At 38.2% G+C, this 19,248-nt stretch overlaps 1 protein-coding gene across 2 annotated transcripts in view; it reads right to left on the bottom strand.

Annotated features, from left to right (window-relative positions):
- Nucleotides 1-19,248, bottom strand: part of LOC142412350 (vesicle-associated membrane protein 2-like) — a 45,197-nt gene that overhangs the window by 9,204 nt on the left and 16,745 nt on the right. The gene's annotated exons all lie outside the window — the stretch shown is intronic.

Genomic DNA, 19,248 nt, shown 5'->3' with positions numbered 1-19,248 from the left:
CACACCCACACTTTAAGTGGTGAAACCTTACCTTTCCTTTCAAGGGACCCCTGTCACTTCTTCCTGCAGAGAAGTAAAACCCTTCCTGAAGCTGCAGAGGAAATCCCTAAGCATGTGAAATGAAAAATATCACAAATCCCACTCATGCATTACCAATGCCTTCCCACAGTGACAGACTGAGGGAACACAGTGTTTCTCTGTGAATCATTCCCTTTTACATCCTGGGGTCTGATTAATGCTGCTGGAATTATAGCCTCATTAATACACTGTCAAAGCACCTAGGGGCACTATCGTTAGTTCCCCAAAGGCACCTTAGGCTGCAAAATTCAGTTTGACGTATCACCTATAGGCCGAGATCCCTACAGATAATGCTGACCCTCACAGACTCCCAGTGATGGAGCGGCTGTTTGCAGACCCAGAGCGCTGCTGTATCTTACACTTCTTTTTTTTTAACTGTGGGTGAGAACATCATTATCAAACTTTAGTTGAAAGAAAAGAACTTGAGCCGTACACAAATTGCTCATCCTTTGAGGACCTCACAGCCACTATTAAACACATAAAAGACCAGACGCTGCTGCCACCTGCAATGGAATTACTCCATTGAAGGGCCATGGACCAGGATCCCAACAGGATTTATTCTGAGTTTATGCTGTTGTCACAAAGGATCAAAATCTGACTATAATGTATATCAGACTCAAATAATGCAAAACAAGATATCCCTGGAGCATTAACAACTTCAAAGGGAGCTCCTGGTACAACAACAGTGCTAAAATTGAAATTGTGGAATTTCTTTGCAGTCAAGGAAGTAAATAGACTTTTTCCCAATCAACACAAGCAGAATTCTTTCTATGGAAACATTGTGTCACACTTTTCACTACTACAAACGTTAACGGAGCTTCCCTCTTGAGCTATGTACTGTTAGCAGCCCAGAGACTGCAGAAGGGAAGCACATGAGAAGAAGTGTTTTTCCTGGCCACGTGTTTTCTCTAGTAAGCATAGCTTATAAGTGCAGCGGTGTTCTTGGTCAAATCTGTGTGATAACTCAAAAGTTCAGTGCTCTGCCGTATACCTTTTCTGCCCAGTAATTTTCATCTTTTTTGCACCTCCCAGGCTGTCCTTAAAATGATTTGGCATAAAGTAGACACTTCCCAGTTTGTTCTCTTCCAGCATCCTTGCTGCCATCTAATTTGCTTTCAATGTATTTCCTGGGGCTTCTCTGCTCCCTGTGTAAGGGAGGAATGGATGGGAAGAATGGGTGTTTTTACAGCTGCCCTGACCATCCAGCAGGAGTTACTGTAACTACCAAAGAGAGATGGCAATCTTTCTGCTAAGGAACAAGCAGCTTGAAATTAACATATCTATCTTAATTAAATACATAAAATCTAATACAAGAGTAACCAGAGCCGGGTGCTGCCTGCAGTGCAGAGCCACTCTTTCCAAACCTTTTGTCTCTGGAGTTGTGCTATCCTTGCCCAGTAAGAGCAGCTGCCTTGCTCATGCCCTCGTGGGTGCCATAACCCCAACAAGCTGCCACAAGCAGAGGAGTGCTCCCCAGAAGAGATGCAGCACCCACTGCAGAGGGGACAGCACAGGTTCCCAGACAGGCTCTAGGAAGTCAGTCCTTAATCACGTGGCTTTAATGCCACCAGCAGATCTTGCAGGTCAACAAGGCATGAGCCCTCTCTTGGCATTAGGCAGCATGTAACATCCAAAATAGGCAAAACAAGCATAAAGATACCTGCATCACCTCTCCTCCTCCCGGCCTCCCAAGGCACTTCAGAACAGGACAGAGGGGTCTCCGTGCTTCTGGCTCAGCCCTACCAGTGTTTGAGCTCTGTAGAAACCATCCTAGCTGGGCAGCAGCAGAAGGCAGTACCTCTGTGAGCTAATCTGGCTCCAGTCCCACAAGGTGTCTGTTAAAGAGTTTGTCTTTCAACCTAAGTTTTCTAGTAAAGAAGGGAATTGAAGGCCTACATCACTGGAAAGCACCAATATTCTCGGGATACCTTAGTGCAAAAATGCTAGACTGAAAGTCCAGCCTACATTTACATAATTCTTCTATTATTGCCTCTGTACCGTGTCATAACAGCTTATAATTTTGCAGAAGCATTATTCAAAGAAATTTATGCAAAAGATTAGCACTATGTTGGAGAGGCTTTCTTTTGAAATACATGAAGCCTCACAACTTTAAAGTCCAATTTCGCCTGGCATGATTTTGGGGAGCTACAAAAGAAGGCAAAAATCCATATAAAAGCTCTATCATTAGGCCCTTAACTATCAGACTTGTGTACTTTTTTTTTTCTAGAAAAAGGAAAAAAGTTACCATTGATGCCGAGAACCTTCACTCCCAAGAACAGGTCAAGTTAATGTTGAAGGTGGGACAAAGCTCTATTATTGTTGGTGAAAAAGGGTATAAATCCCTAGCAAATATTCCTAAATGGCAACCACTCTGCAATGTCAGAGCACTGGGGTACGCCCTGGGAAAGCGATGAATATGCTTACTTCAGGACAACAGTACCACACGCTTCGAGCCTCAGCAGTTAGGTCATTCTTTATATAACATTAGTTACATACTCACCCCCCCACCATGCCAGATTTTGCTTCAGTTAGCACATGAGCAATCTGACTGATTGAAAGCAGGTGTTGGATCTGTGTAGGTATGCAGCCACCTATGAAGAAACATTTGGGGACTGTCCTAGTGATTCAGTAAAATGGTCTCAGCTGACTCAAACATCCTCAGTTCTTCTGGTTACTTGCTGGGCCTGAAACTGGTAGGTCAAAATCATGACTAAGAGATTTCTCATCTCACCTGGATATTTTGGAAGCAATTTACTACTTAGCTGTAAAGGTTAAAGGGAGCTGCAACTCTAATTAAGAGAGAACTGGAGGTATCTAGTGTTACTGTTTTCCATTTCAGCACTGGCTGAAAGAACATTGAGGATGACTGTGTATCTAAGATTTTGGGAAGCTGCCTGACACATACTTCCATTTTTGTTCGTATGAGTGAGCTATGTAGGAGAAATTTTTTGTGTTACTCAGGCTAGGGAAGGGAGATGCACAATGCGAATACCAGGAGGATGCCAGCCCACCGATGTGACTTTGGTACAGTTTACATTAGGACCTCTATAGCTTTCAGCAACTTGTTTTATCCATCCAAAGTGCTTTGAAAGCCTCCAGCTACAGGACCTAATCCCTTCAAAGTCTTTATCCTAACAACACTGCAATAAGCTAAGGAAAAGCTATTATCCCTGCATATGGCTGGGAAACAGGTACAGGGAGATTAAGTGACTTGCTCAGTGGCACAGGAAGCCTGTGGCAAGGCAGCCCAGGCCTCTTCATTGCCATGCTTCTGCTCCCCTCTTCTTCAGCTACTGACTCCAAATCAAAGCTCACAACCTATTTCTAATAGCAGGAATTATTTTCTACCCCTCAAACTTAAATAGTGAGAGGTATTAGACAGTTAAAGGTTACAGCATGAGGAAAGTGAGAATTACATCAGACAGCTTTAGCTGGTAACAGCTGGCAAAGCTCAGAGGAGGGGGCAGTGAAAGTGCAGCAATGCAGCAGAAGATTCAACTAATGATCCCTATAAAAAGTGAAATGAAGGAGGCAATTTTCTATGAATCCCAGTTTGATTCCTCTGTCCTCAAACTCTTTCCCTGTTGTTCAAATAAAACATAAAATTGCATTGCCTCTCTTCCTCTTTATTTTTTTACTGTCCAGGTACCGTATTTCTCTAGTAAATATTTACTGTTGTAACCAAACTTAGGTATATTTAACACACTGTTCTTCCATTTGGACCCCTTCAAAAGGCATCTACCTATTTGGGCTTGACTGCTTAACTGGGGTTTGACAGCCTGTGGTTCCAAAGGCATTAAAAAAAAAAAATCACCACAAAAAGCCCTTTATTTAATTGTAAAATAAATCCGAACACTTCCATAGCTCTGTACTCTAGAGATTTAACTCTAAAACAATTATTAAAATTAGCTACAAATGCAAATTCATACACTACTTCAGTGACTACGGATGTCAGTGAAGATCCTGGACCTAACAGTAACTGTAGAAACAAACCACTCTCACATTGCCCCTGGTACTGAGAGTGTTCATCTGTGAATTTAGATGCATCTGAAAGCTTTGAGGTAGGGGGGGCCTCTAAGGAAATAAAGGAGCTCTATAGCACTGAGGGTTTGCTGTTAGTTTTGAACTTGCTTTGTTTATTCCTATGCAGTAATAGCTAAAACAATTTTTCCACTGCTAATTTGCAAAGGGGGACTTTTACTGATAATACTTAGAATCTTCTGCTTTCTGGAGGGATTTGCTAGTTCCCAGTTTTCTGTTAATTGGATTCTATCACATAGGATTTTATTTCTGCAGTAAGTCAGTTTAGCCAACACTGGCACAAAAGCTTTCTTAACAATCACTTTGGCTATGTGCAGCTTGACACAGGCCTAACAAAATCCAGTCTAACCAAAGAGGGCAGACTAAAATTCTGTGCTAACCTATTTACATGCCATCTCTCAGAGAAATTGGTACCTTTGATATCTAAACTCGTTAAAATTCTGGGCCTTCCAGACTTGTGTGCTTAACTGTACAAACTTAACAATAGTACAGGCCTAACGCAGTTGTGTGTGCGCAATCGCGTTTCTGTTTGGGAATATATAGATGTGTGTGTCTAGAAATCAGGAGACTTTAGCTATCCATCCCAATGCTTCCTACCCAAATTTTTGCTTTTTCCCTTAGTGAATGGGATAGCGTCAAATGGCAGGTCCTGTTACTCTTTCAAAACCACACACTAATTCTCTCAGGAGAGGTTCAGAAAAAAGACGACTTACTTCTAACACCCCAAAAAAATTAAGTGTCCTTCAGAATTAGGTTGTCAGCCTTCTCACAAGTAGATAATGATGTTCTCTGCCTGTAAGGTGAGAGGACTTTCCAAAAGAAAACGCTGGCTAGAGAGCATGACCTACCCAGTTCCAAGATAGACGCACTCAGTAAGGTAATTTGCTTTTCAGTTCAGTTGCCCACTAATTGTATGTATTTCAGATTTCTAGCTGATCTTCCCCCTCCAGTTATTAACTAGCCAATTTTAATAGGCTAAGTTTATCCTTGTTTTCATTCCACTAATCTCACTTTCACAGTGCGGGGGGAGGGAGCTCCTCTGTGAGAGTGAAGAAAGTAATGATATTAGAAAACTGGTTAGGGTGAAAAGATAATTAGGTTATTGACAGAGGAGTATCACTGCTGGGCTAGTGGACTTTTGCATGCTTGGGGGTGGAGGGATTTTCAGACTATAGAAAGATGTTTTCAGCCCTCTGAGATTTCACAGAGGGAGCAGAATTAACTCCCAACAAGAGCAAACAGGCTTCCTTCACTACCAGGGAACCATCACTGCTGTAACAGAGATGTTGTTCTTAACTGTGCTTTTCAGTGTTCCATCTGAGCCCTTCAGTATTCAGTAAAAATGTGACTATTGCCAATTAAATGGCTAGAGACTTTACTTTCGACTCATTCCATTCTATGACTATCAATTTTAAAATTATTTCTCATGCTATTTATAATAATTGGGTAGTAATGAGTAATAGTGAATTGGTGGTAGGAAAAATAACCCCACACATATAAAAGGAATTAGCATTTGAGATGTCTTAATTTTGTGAAGAAAGTTCTGCTTTGAACACATTTCTTTTCCCAAATGTGATTTTCATGTACTACCAGCAATATTCTACAAGGACTATCCCTTATTACAAAATATTTACTCTGATCGTCAGCCAAAGAATAATACCCTACATTTAATGTCCTGGGAACACATTTAATTAAATATTCCCACCAGTTTATTATGACTGCATTGACCATCTGGTGTGCTAAATATGCACACAGAGGAAAAATAGAGGAACCTTAAGACATCATCTTTAATTTGATCATCACTTGTTATGCTAGTAATGATTGACTGATTTATCTTCTCCAGTATCTTCTATTCAAGCCAAATGACTATTACTTACAAGGCCCAAAGCACCTGAATTCTAAATCAAGCCAATTAGTTCAACCAAATGCTTTTTGTGACAAACAGAAGAATTTGCCAGAAAGAGTTGCATTGTTTCCGTAATTTCTCTAAATTGTAGTCTTCACAACAACCAGTTGCGGTGACTCAGGCGGGGTTTCTGTTAGTCAGAAAAGTCACAGAAGGCAGGATTCCTTTTCTGAAATATCAACACTACAGATTTTTTTAGATCCTTCTTTCCCCTTGCTGTCATCTTTTGCAAAGGCTGTGGCTTAAGATAATGTCAACACAATGCAGGGATATTGACTCATGTGTTAACCACTGACCACGCTTTGCAGAGCAGTCTATAGGTTTGCTTGAAGGATGATTAAGGGTTAGATGACTCAGGGTGTTAGGGTACACATTTTATGTTCACAAATTAAAAACTCAGAACTACACTAGAGAAGCCAACCATCTAACATATGCTAGTGTTAAGTGATCACCTATTGAAAAAAGCACCTGGACATACAAACTAATTCTACCATGTCTTTAGATCCCGGTTGACCAGTCTCATCTTCACATTTAACTGGACAAAAGAAAGGTTTAAAAAAAAGTATGGAACTAATGAAGCAGACAGACAAGTAGACAGTCACCATTATAACCTGTAACCTATCTGATCCACTTAAAAGAGCTCAGTCTGCTACTTAAACTGCAGTTAGGAATTGTGTTGACCCAGACTAGACTAACCAAATCTGGGCTCTCACACACTGTGATACCAGTTTTAATTTTTACACCATAGCATTTGCCTCTCCAAAAGCAGTGGCAGCGATGAGGGTTCCCCATCTCTTCCCAGAGGGGCAGAGCAGCAAATTAGGTCTCTCTGGGAACAACCGCAAGAGGGATGGAAGAGCCCCATATTACTGAGCACCCAATGGAGCTGGTTAGCTTGTGGGGCAGCCCCACTGCACCTTGCTGCACGTGGGACCTCTGCTCGCCTACTGCCAGCAAGGTAAGCTGGAGCGGGGAATCTCTGCTGCCCTGCTCAGATCAGCAGGGGACTTTGCCCCTAACAAACCTCTGCGTTAGACCAGCTACAGATCTGGGTAATCTCTGATCAAATTACATATATTTTTTCACAGCTACAAGGACTGCAAGTCTGTATACTTAAATATAGAGAACTGAAATAACAACCCTAAAGTCAATAACCTCATTTTGAGGTCATTTTCTCAGACTGACCAGCGACTTTAGCCAATTTTAGTCCCATATTGGTTTTTTTTCTTAGAAAAGGGTTAATTCTCATTATTTGCTGATTTGAAACAAACTGTAATCTTTATACTAAATTAGGTTTATTTTAATTAGAGAATGAAAGCAAATACAGGTGTAAGTAATTATTAAAAACTTTATCTTAATATTTATATTGACATTAACATTATATTGTAAAAAAGATAAATGTAATTTATTGTTTTCTAAATGTTGTTTGTTTAAATTCTTAATTTGCATCATGCTGCTTTTGGATAGAAATTACAGTTTAGTAAGAAAATGTGGAAAATCCATCATGTGAAATATTCATAATAGTTAATAACTAAAAACTATCTTCAGTGCAATGTCTACACAGAAAAATACCAAAACACTGTATGGCACTAGAAGTCAATTTTTAAAAGGAAGTATTATCTCTAGTTCCTAGGTAGTATTGACTGTACCTTTTATTATTTCTTACAAGATTTCAGAATTAGCAGGTTTCAGCCTCTTACAGTAATTTCTCCTCATTAGCTGAAAGAATACAAGCTTCTTTTTTTTTTTTAATTTTTAATTTTTTTGAAGTTTCTCAATCTGTTAACCGTGGGTGTCCGGGTTATGATGTGGGCCAAGGGCAATAAAACTGGCACAAAGATCAGTTCTGTGATCTGATTTTGTCACAAAATGGTTACTATTTCAAGTTAGTTGAACATAGATTAAATCTAGCACTCAGCATGGGTTGCCAATTTCAAATAGATTCAAAGGTGTAGGTAAATGAGCATACCGTTACAAAAAATACCAGAATTTTATTTTTAAAAAGTGCCTTATGCTCCATCAGCCCCATATGTTTTTATCTTAATCTAGCCCATTTGAGCTGATGCGGTCTTCAACTCTGTCCCTGAGACCTCTTGACTTTGCAAGGTGCACCGGTAGCAGCCCTTCTCCAGTTACAACAGCTCTGTCTTGCACACTGAGGTTACCTTACACACCTGGAAAAATAACACAAAGACTGACCATCACAGGCAGAGTTGCATTTTGCTCCCTAGAAAACTTTATTAAAAGAATTTTAGTTTATAAATAGGAGAGTGATTTTACTGGGCATAAAAAAACCCTCCAAAACCAAGAGATTCGACAGAGAAATCAAATCCTGGATAACACAAAGCCTTTATTTTTCTAGTACTAAGTTACTGGTCTGAAATTAGGGAAAGAGAAAAGTGATTGCAAACTGAAACAACACTGGATTAAAGCAGAAAATCGCCAAAGCGTACCAGGCTGTGGGGGAGAAGCCTAACAGAACAATGTTTTACTCAGTGCCTTAGTGAGATATGCCTGAAACAAATCAAGAATAAAGCAATAAATACACTGAAAATGCAGTCAGTATAATTGCTGTCATTTTCCTCTCCATATTGGAAGAAAAAGAAGAAACACAATCTGTCTTGGAAACTATAGGGGAAATACATAAATACCAAACATGTTGCTAGAGAAATGTTTCAAAAATTCAGGACTCTAAAGCCAGAGTGCATTTGAACAAGCTGATGATGTTAAACATCCTGGTCTGCCAGATATTCCAGATTCACAAACCTCTATTTTCAACCTCTAGAGCACTCACTAAGGACACAGATCAGTGGAAATGGTCACCTTTAAGCAAAGTCCCAAGTCCTATTTCTGAACACAAGCTGATGTACTTGAAGTTCATGCTGATGTGATACGTTATGGTTAGACTTCACCTATGTTCTCATGCAGAGGAGGAAGAGCATCCACTATTTCTAGCTTTCTGTGTAGGCTTCCAGGATCATGGGCTATACCCAAAGGAGTAAACAGGCAGCAGCTGGGCAGGGAGTGGGAGGGAAGGATCAGGGTAGAGTTTGACTCAGCCATCCCCTACTCGCTGACTCATGTACTGGTGCAGAAGAAACTGCTGTGATTTGTTGCTGGTTTCAGTCAGTTGAAAGTTAACTCTGATACAGAGGAGCAAGGAAGACTCTCAAAGGAATGGTAAGATTCATATGCTTTCACTACTTTTAAGTAATATTTTTTGGATCAAGGATGTTTTCTGTGCCTGTCTTTTGAGAGACCCAAATTAAAACCTAGGAGGCTTGGGGGCTTTCCATTTGCCTGTAAATTACTTCCCAGCATTCTTGTTGCACTTTAGAAAGAAATCAACTATTAACATTCTTTTTTTTTTTTTAATTAAAAAAGCCTTTGCAACAACAAAACAGCTGAAAAAAGTCACATTTCCATCAGCAGTGAAATGTTTTTGTAGCCTTTCTATATGCATCTATTCAGTGGCAGTTTCATCACAACTGAACTTTATAGAGTAACTACCATCCTTACTTATATTAAAGTTTAATTATCAGGAGGCTTATTAAGCTTAAATATTCTCTAACTACTTGGCCAAGAAAACTACAGTGAACATTGTATCCTGCCTATTCATTACGTAAACAGCAGTCACACAGTATGTGCAAGTTTTAAGAAAGAATAGCAAAAGTATCTGTACTTAAAGCCAAACTTTAATCCTTATTTCTCACAAAATATCATGTTCAGTTCTTGAAGAGCTGCCATGAAACATAGCTACCATGTGCAAGTGACCGTGTCCTTATCGCAGGTGCTCCACCTTCCCACAGTGTTATGATTCATACGCAATGTTTTTTCTCCCCAGTTTCAACATCCATCGATTGCTGAAACTAGATTCCATTTAACCAATCAAATATATTAAAGCAATAAAAGGAAACTTCTCATTTCAAACTCTCATTGAATGAAAAAACCCAAAACCCCAGAACATTTTGAATACAACAAAACCAGAGTTTTAAAGACCTTTTAAAGAAGATCTTTAAGACTACTTTGCCAAATGATTTATTTGGCAAACTAATGTGAATTCATTAAATACTGCCTAACAGAAAATTATACCATCCATATTTAAACATGTTTTGAGCACTTTAAATGTGTAAAATAAGATTTGTCTATATAATCACAGACATCTCCCCTAAACTCTTCAGACTCCCATCCTCATGGGATCACTGAGAGCCTTGTAGTTTCCCCTTAAACTATGCTCCCATCTTTATCTTCCCATCTGTCTTTCTCTCAAAACTCTGATTTTTTTTAATGACCATCTTTGCTTTACACAAAGACCTGTGTTTAAATCACATTTCCAGAACCCCTGGTGTGATTTCAGAAGCTTACAGACATACTCTGTGAATCAATGCTGAGGCTGAGATATGGCATCTGATTTTCTAATTTAGTTGAGGTATTTAAATCAACATTGTGCACACCTGTATATTCGCAAATTGCTACAGTCCAGAAACTGAACTTCAATTTTGCCTTTTTTCCCCCAAATAAATCCATAAACTTCTATTAATTCAGTAAAGACCAGTTTATCTTGGTTCTATCTTTTAGTTGAGAGAGAGACTGCCTTTTCCTATTTGTTAAAATGCTTAGACACTTCGCTGAAAATCTGTTGTCAGTTGCATCATTATAAGCAGCCCCTGGGGTTCTCTAGATAAACGGAAACACTCTCCTCCATGGCTGCTGAGTGAGTATTGCTATTTTGCTTAGCATTCATCTGAAACTTGGAAGTTAATTATTTTTACAACACTTCAAAAGTAACCACTTGTTCCTCATCTCCTTTTTTGAAAACAAGAAATGCAGTAGGATTGAGGAGAAATGTTTGAGATTTAAACCTGTTATGCTCTGAAAGTCAAAGACTTAATCAAAATTTGAACTGTCCATATGTTTTTCAAGTGAGAAGAAATTGGTGAGAATCATATTTGGGACAAAGCAATCCGTTTACAATCAACCATAAAGCCCTGTTTATAATAACAAAGAAAAAGTCAGATCACTGAAGCATTCCCATAGCTAACACTTCCTGCCCTCAAAGCTACTCTTCAAGCTCAGTCTTTCCATCTGTGTTACATCCCTTGAAGGGTAAAGTATTACCTCCTGCTATTATGATTGGAATACAGATACATACTTTAGTTTAGAAGCGAATATTATTTGTGCGGTTTGTTTCCATAAAAAAGCTAAATAACTTTCTACGGCTATCCCAACTAAATATTGGGAATTAAATACACCTGTCCACAACAAATTCAGCCTACCTACAGCAAGATTCAATGCCTTGGCAGAGCTGCTACTATTTTTTTTTTATTCCTCTTTGGCTCCTGTACCCTTTTTTGATTTCAGTCATCATGCTGGTGCCAGTGCTGTAATGCAGGCCTGGCACAACAGGTTTCAGGCATACAGTTCTTCAAAAGCTTTTGAGAACCTTGTGTACGGCATATGGGAGCATCATGACGCACCAGAGGAAGAAATGTGCAGGGCTGTAACCAGTTCCCTAGGTAACAAAGAGATACTATTAAAAGAGAAAGCAGTACCACGGTGGTAAATAAATAAATGTATACAATAAAGGACCACAAGCATGACTAACTTTCCTGGATACTGCAGAGAACAGAGAGGGGCAGAGCACATAAATTCACGCACCTTGTATCTGTGAGGAAACAGAAAAATTCCTCACCAATTAGAAGGTCAAATAATACCCTCATTCACAAGTTCCTTTTAGGCAGCCAAGAAGACTGCCTCCCAGCCCTTTCTTCTTACCTCACCACTACTTTCCCAACTCTCTTTCACATTACAAACAGCTACTAAGCAACAGGAGGTTTGCAGAGAATGAGTCATTCCCATGTGGCTGATAGGCTGAGTGCAGGATGGAGATTAGTGACCTGACAATGCACAGCCCCAGAATCATTGTGCTTCCAGATAACCAACATGGTCACTGAATGCAGCAAAACTTAATAAATGATAAGTGCTTTAAAAGGATACAATTATAAGTCATGCCTTATAATTCTCACAGATAGATGTGTTAGCCTAGAAAGAAGACTGCTGTTAGATGCACAGATGACACATGGCATTAAGCATTCCATACCAATAAGGTATTCCCTTAAAGTTAACTAGCCAATAATTAAATTAGATTTTATTTAGATGGCAATATGAAATCCTTAGGCTTTGGACTGAGAGTAAAAATTTTGGGAACTAAGAGAAAGGGAAGTGGGGCATAACCACACAAGGTCAGTCAGTTTCCAATGTAAGCAACAGATTTTTACATAACTAGGAGTGTTTCTAGCTGGAGACATCCTTTTGACTGAGGTTGAACGTTTTTTTTCCCCCTAACAGAATAATGGAAAATAGAAATTTTATCTGGAAAAGGCCTCAGGAGTTCATCTTGACCATTCCCTTATCTCTAGGCAGGACTGACTTCTACTTCAGATCTGAAACAGGTTTGTCTGCCTCAGCCTTGTCTGGTTTTTTTCCCAGTGATATTTGTATCAGACATTTCAATGGTTCATTTAGCACTTTTAACTCAAGCAAAGATCCTAGGGCACCAGACAGAGCCATTAATCCTTGCAAGTATGCTTTCCAATGCTTAGTGTTAGGGCCCCTAACTGAGGACTGGCCAAAGTGTATCTGTAGCATAGGTCCCTCAATCATGAATCAGCTGAGGGACTAGATTAGAACTAGAAAACTAGAAAAGAAAGATTTGTTAGTTGTGAATATGAACAATCTTTGTGCCTGCATGAAAACCTTAACAGCAAACTCTTTATTTTATCCATGAAGTCCTAGAGCGGCTGAACATCTATAGAGCAATTTAGTACAGGAAATGAACAGAAGTAATTTTCCTTGCCAAGTTTGTAGAAATCACAGTGACTCTGGAGCAAGTGTCTAAGAGATCTTTTGCAAAACACATTTTAACCTGTGAAGGGACCCATTCAAATCAAAGCAGAGTTCTCTCATTGCCTGTTCTCTTTAAAACTAGGTTGATTCAGTTTCATAGTCTTAATTAGAATTGGCTAACTTCCTAAAAAAAATTTAATAATATACGCATAAAAGCATTAAAATTTGCAGTACCTGCTGTCTGTGAATATTTGAATGAGTTAACTGAGACAAATATTATCAGAAAGATAAACTACAATATTATTGGGAAAACAGATTTTGAAGCCCAATTCCAATGTTCAAATTGAGGAGAAAATTACGGAATTAATCTAGCCTAAATGAACAAACCACATTTCAGTTTTTTCCATCAGATTTCAAGTAAAAACAACTAACAGCTTGTGAGTAATCCACTGAATAACAATTCTCAGAGATTACTTGCAAATGATTTTTCAAAAAAATTGTTAGATGCTCAGACTTCTTATAGGCAATTCCAAATTGAAAAGTCAAAGAAATAATAAACTGTGAAGTATTGATTCACTACAAAATCATAAAAGTTACTGGTGTAAGACCTTGTTATGCAGGCTATTTAAAAGGGACTGAAGTAATTCCACATATATGTATGCATGAACATATATGTGTGTGTGCATGTGTGTGTATGTATGTATGTATCTCAAAACCTCAAAAACAGTGACCATCAGAGCTCAGGGAGAAGATGCTAGACATTAGATTATTCTCCAGTCTAGCAAACAAAAACATAATGGTCTAAGATTAGTGGGTTATCAATTCAAATGGTTAAATGAAGGCTACATTCCAAATAAAAAACCTGAACATCAACAAACCAATCCTTGCTGTAATTCAAACAAACTTGTAATGGCTTAAAAAAGTAAACTGTGAAATAAGATAGCTATACGATGCAAAAAGTCAGAATTTAATGGCATTTTGGCCTTAGTCTGTGATTTTAACTGCAGTTCATTTGAAAAAAACAACCTCTATTTGAATTAATTTGGTTTTTATCAATAAATGCTAAATCAAATTTAGGATAAAGTATATGCTAATCTGCTACATCCAAGTTATCCAAGTAAATGAAAGGTAATCTGTAACTTGCAGAAAAAACAATTTTGTTAACAATCTCATCTTCTGGGACATTGCTAATTTTAAAGGTTTTCTTTCTATTTATTTTGCTCATATACTCTTTATATAAAGTCACTAAACACTAACAGAGATTGTCTTTCATGAATTAAAAGAACCGCATACAGTTTCCAATAATGAACCTGTAATTATCACAATCTCACCAACACTCATCCAACCAAGCATAGTTAAAGCAGGTTTATTTACTTTGTGCTCACATAGGGAAGTAAACACAATGAAATAAGATGATCCAACTTCTTTTATCAAAGGAGCACCTGTCTAGTTTTTGACTCCCCTCTTGCGTTCTGCTATAATCTTCTCTGGATAAGGCTGTACCAAATTCATAGTTTCTCTCCAGTAAGTTTCTTGCAGAATCAGGACCTCAAAAATATCAAAACATCTGAGTTACTGCATAGTACCACAGCTTTTTAAAAATAAATGCAAGTTCTTACTAGTTGCAACAATTGTATTGCATTCACATGATTACCAGCAGCCATCATATGTAATGCAGCATCTGTACATATGTGGATTAATACCAATACTTCTGCAAGGAGCTTGAAACTAGCATAAAACAGTTTGTAAGTGGTTATTGACAACTTGAGACCACATAACTATGTTTTATGTCAGTGTTCCAAAGAACCTGCTGCATACTTCTGTATACAATCTTGCTGAACGATACTGCAACGATAAAGAACGTTCTAACACTCTTTGCTAAGCATTTTTTCTTACTAAGATTTTCACTAACATGTGATGACATTCAATAGATTTGAAGGGCCTGATTTTCTGGAAGAGCCTCTTTTTCAAAAGTTTGTAGTACCACTTTGTACTTTTTTTTTTTTGAAAGAACTTCAACTCAGCCTTCAATCTTGCACATGCAGTTTTACATCTGGAACTAATTAGAGACATTATTTACCTACCTACCTGATGGCATGTGCAGGTAGTTCAGAGATTTTTCTTGAATTCAGTAAGATTACTCTCCTACCATCGTCAAGAAAAAGTGGCCAATCTGACACAGGCATTTTACTTGTGAAAAATGCCTTGATGAACTGCATTTAATCTGAAGAGCTTTCTAATCATGTAAATTCAGAGCATTCTGTCAAGCGAATATGCCTGAATCACACATATTTGGTTTAACTCATACTGAAAAAATGACAGCAATTGCAGTGCTCTGTCATCATCTTAAGAAAGCGATTATAGTAGAATATTACTGTCACAACTCCACAATGTATCAGGCAATGTCCAAGGGGCTTTTAATAGCAGAGTATAGCTCCGTCTTACCATTTTAGATGTCCTGTGGTGCAGTTGGAGACAATTGTCAATGTCCGAAAGGAAAGAACATTTTTGCTTGATTCAGTTATAACCAGCAGCAAATAAAGTAGGCATTAAAGTATTCTGACTGTATCCATTAAACTGACACTTGCCAGAACATCTAACCTTGTATGAATGTATTGAGTCAAACAAAAGAAAGAGGCAGGTCTGAGGCTGCTAATTCTTGCTTTTATTGACTTGTCAGTTATTACTTTGAAGATATGTATTGGACTCACAAATTTCTCTGTGGTACACACCACAGAATGAAACACAGATTTCCGTAAAGGTGCCAGAAGAACTGTATTAGTAATGGCTTGCTTTATTTTTATCATTTGTACGTTAGTTTGCTTGGAAATGAAATGCATCAAAGCAGGACAAATACTCAATCCACTGGCTTATTTATTTATAGCAGAAACACTCATGGTATATTATCATACTTCTTCACTTCATATACAATTTCTGCCTTTTCTGTGGTTAGGGTCCCCAATGAGTTTTTATTGATACCAAGACTGGAACAGTTCAATTCTAAATACTCGAAGTACTTTGACTCTTCTTATAAAAGTCAATTCCAATGGGCTTCTGTCTCCACCACGGACTCCTATTGCAAAACAGTAGTTGAAGAATGTTTTATTGTACTTGCCTACATCACTTATTAACCATTCTCCTGTGATCAGTTTGATAAGAGATTTTAAGGGTCGTTTGGGATTTATTTTCTAACACCTCTTTCAAAAGTGTACACGTGGAGGTACACATAAAGGCATGTACATACACCAATTGATTAATGTGATCTATATTTAGTTTCTGTAACTTAGCATTTAACAAGCCACCAGTAACTTAGTCTCCCAACCTTATGCATATAATTCACTATGCCATTTTTTTCCTTTTGTTTTTAAAATCTTTCAAGCATTTAAAAAAAACTAGGAAAAAAGTGGATAGCTCATATACAAAAGATCTTTAGCTGAAAAAAAAAAGGTTGTGGCTTCAGAGTTACTTCACTTTGTAGCAGCTGAAGATCTGCCTCAGAATTTATACAGCAAACATACCAATCTTCAAGCACTATTATGAAGAGCTGTGTAATTTCTTAAGTCAGAGTAATTGGTGTGAAAAAAAAGAAGCTGACAGAATAGAAAGAAATTGGGGAGAGAAAAAGAACCCTGAGCAATAAATTACTTGTAACATTGTTTCTCCAGTTTCATCCCCCACAAACTCCTCAGTGGAAAACAAAGAGGGAGACCTAGTGATGCTTCATTTCATTATTACCTACAGATAGCACCCAAAATTATAATTTCTTTAGGACAGTAGTTCAAAGTTAACCCAGCCACAGGTGCACACTGACTCAATTGCACAACAGACTTCCCAGCAAGGCAAATGTGGAAGCTCCAGATGGATAGTTGTACTACATGCTATGTGCTGTGCAGTGAGATATGGGCCCCTTAATTAAGAAACCTCCACGTAATGGAAACAAACAGCCTTTGGAGGAAGACCTGTACAGAAAATCTGTAGCAGAAAAAAACCTACGTAGATGTTTAAGAGCTTCTAATTGGGTGAAAGACTTATAATAGGTAACACATGCCTTTTGTGACAAGTTAAGAGGTTTATAGAAGAGTAAGTTAGTTAAAAAAAAATCAATTCAAGATTTCCTTTAAATTTTATCTGTTACTGCCTGCTGGAGACCGTTCTCTAACCTGAATAAATCTTTCTGAATTATTTATTACAAAAGAGTATTGACTATGAAATCTACACGTTATTCAGTGCTTGAGTATTTTACACACCACATTTCTCCTGTTACATTCATGATACAGACAGCCCGAATGTATTTCAACCCATGGTTCTTTTACTATTAGCGGCAAACCCTGATCCTCAGGCTTGGCTGTTATTTTTTGTAACTTGTGAATGTCTAACCAAAACCTCTTAAGATCAACAAGAGAGTAAATGTGCTTCTGCAATAGGTGATGCAGGATGAACAGTTCTTTATAGTGAGATTCCTAGTATTGCTTCTGTTTGTAATCTTTGCAAATATTTAACTCCCATCCAATTAGGCACAAATTCTGAACAATGAGACACCCTGACTCCATAATGTAAATAAGTCTCTATCTTTCTTTTTTGTTTAGCTTGTTAGCTTACAGGGACAGGGAGCATCTCTGCAATATTTGTACATGATCAAGTAGAGCAGAGACTCTGAACTCTACTGTAATACCAAACACTAACAGTTTTAATGTGGGTCTGTTGTTCCTTTCAAGCAAATATGGAAATTAAAGGAACACCCAAAGCTCGCTCTCAGCCACACTAATCCTGTGAAAGCAGTGACTCACCTAGTAATGGCTTTCCATAAATTAGGCAGCTAAAAATGGGTAGGAAGCGTGAAACCATTAACACTTCCTGTAGTGTAAATTCTCTCACTGCATGTGAAGAAAATACATGGCAGTAAAAATAAAAGAGATGGAGGTGTCAGCACCCATCATGTTTAGATATGTTGTTAATAATTCAAATCTTCCTCCTTTGGAGCGTATGGTTTTAGAATGAATCATTCTCTATTTCCTTTTTCAAATGAAAACTGAGGTTTTGTTGCTCACTAATTCCATGTGTTTTCTCCCCAGCTATTAAAAGAGAAGAAATTAATATGGCTAATTGCATGTGTTGCCAGCATCATCTCATAGTAGTACCCTACTGTAGCAATGTTTTGTATGTTATCATCTTCCACACATCAGCACTGAAATGGAAATGATTGGTGGTAAAATTGGCAATATACAAAAGAAAAGCCATACTTAGCTTTGGGAAAGAGAAAGAGATGGAAGAGAAGGAGGCACTGCACTTTTGTACCCACAAATGGTCTTTGGGAGCAGCACTCCCTGCTACTGCACAGAGGAGGTTGGTTGCTCTGGGCCTGGCAGGAACAGCACATGCCAAAAGGCCACCACTGTGATTACCACTTTGTAGAAGTGGAACATGATAACATAAAGCTTGAAAACTGAAATTTCAGTATCTAAACTAAGATGGAGGGTTAAAAAAAATAAAAGCCTTTGTTCAACATCCTGATTTATTGCTTTTGAAGGAATTAAGGAATTTGCTAATTATGAGGTACCAGGCTACTAGCCCTTATATACACACACCTGTATAGGCCCAGAGTGTAACTGGTAACCAGCAATTGCTGCAGTTTGGTTAAGCTCCACAACTCCAAATATCTATTTTCGATACTAAAAGCAAAAGATACAACTGTGGTGCCAAACATAACATAAAATGCACAATTTTCTCATGACACAGAAAGGACTGTAACAGACCCGTTCTCCTAGAAAAGGTGGGAGAAGCATGGGCCTCATACCCAGAGCTGGCAAAGACCTCAATACTATACCAGTTCTTGACATATTGCGTAAGTCACCCAATGGCAGCTGTCCTTCCACTACTTGCTTCTAAATTTTGTTGACATCCTATTATGAAGAATTCTGAATATAAAATATTCAGGTCAAGGTCTCTTATCTTCTCATGTCTAGATGGGTACAGTAATAGCATTTTAATCAAAACTATTTGCTCTATCCAACCCAGTCTTGCTGCATCTAGTTCCCATCACTTTTTGTTTCTCTGGTCTATACTACACCAAACTAAACAAGATCTTAAGAGAATAGACGATAGAAGCATTTTGCTATTAATAACTAAATTTTGTAATCATGTTGCTCTACTCCTTCTGGACTATGCACCCACTGGAATCTATTCCTTTACGTAATTCTTTCTCGTCGTGAGGACAGACAAGAGAGACTACTGCTCTTGCAGCTGCTGTAAAACAAGGAAAAAGAATTTCTAATTTAAAGTGAAGCTGTCTAACAAAAAGAAAGGCTTACAATTTTATTTTTTATTAAGTTAAGTATATATTTAATTTGAAGTTGCCTGTGAGCTGGAAGCAACACAGT

This window comes from Mycteria americana, chromosome 7 (assembly GCF_035582795.1).
Source record: "Mycteria americana isolate JAX WOST 10 ecotype Jacksonville Zoo and Gardens chromosome 7, USCA_MyAme_1.0, whole genome shotgun sequence".
Lineage (NCBI taxonomy): Eukaryota > Metazoa > Chordata > Aves > Ciconiiformes > Ciconiidae > Mycteria > Mycteria americana.
The sequence above is the reverse complement of the archived record's forward strand: the minus strand, read 5'-3'. Positions and strand labels throughout refer to the sequence as shown.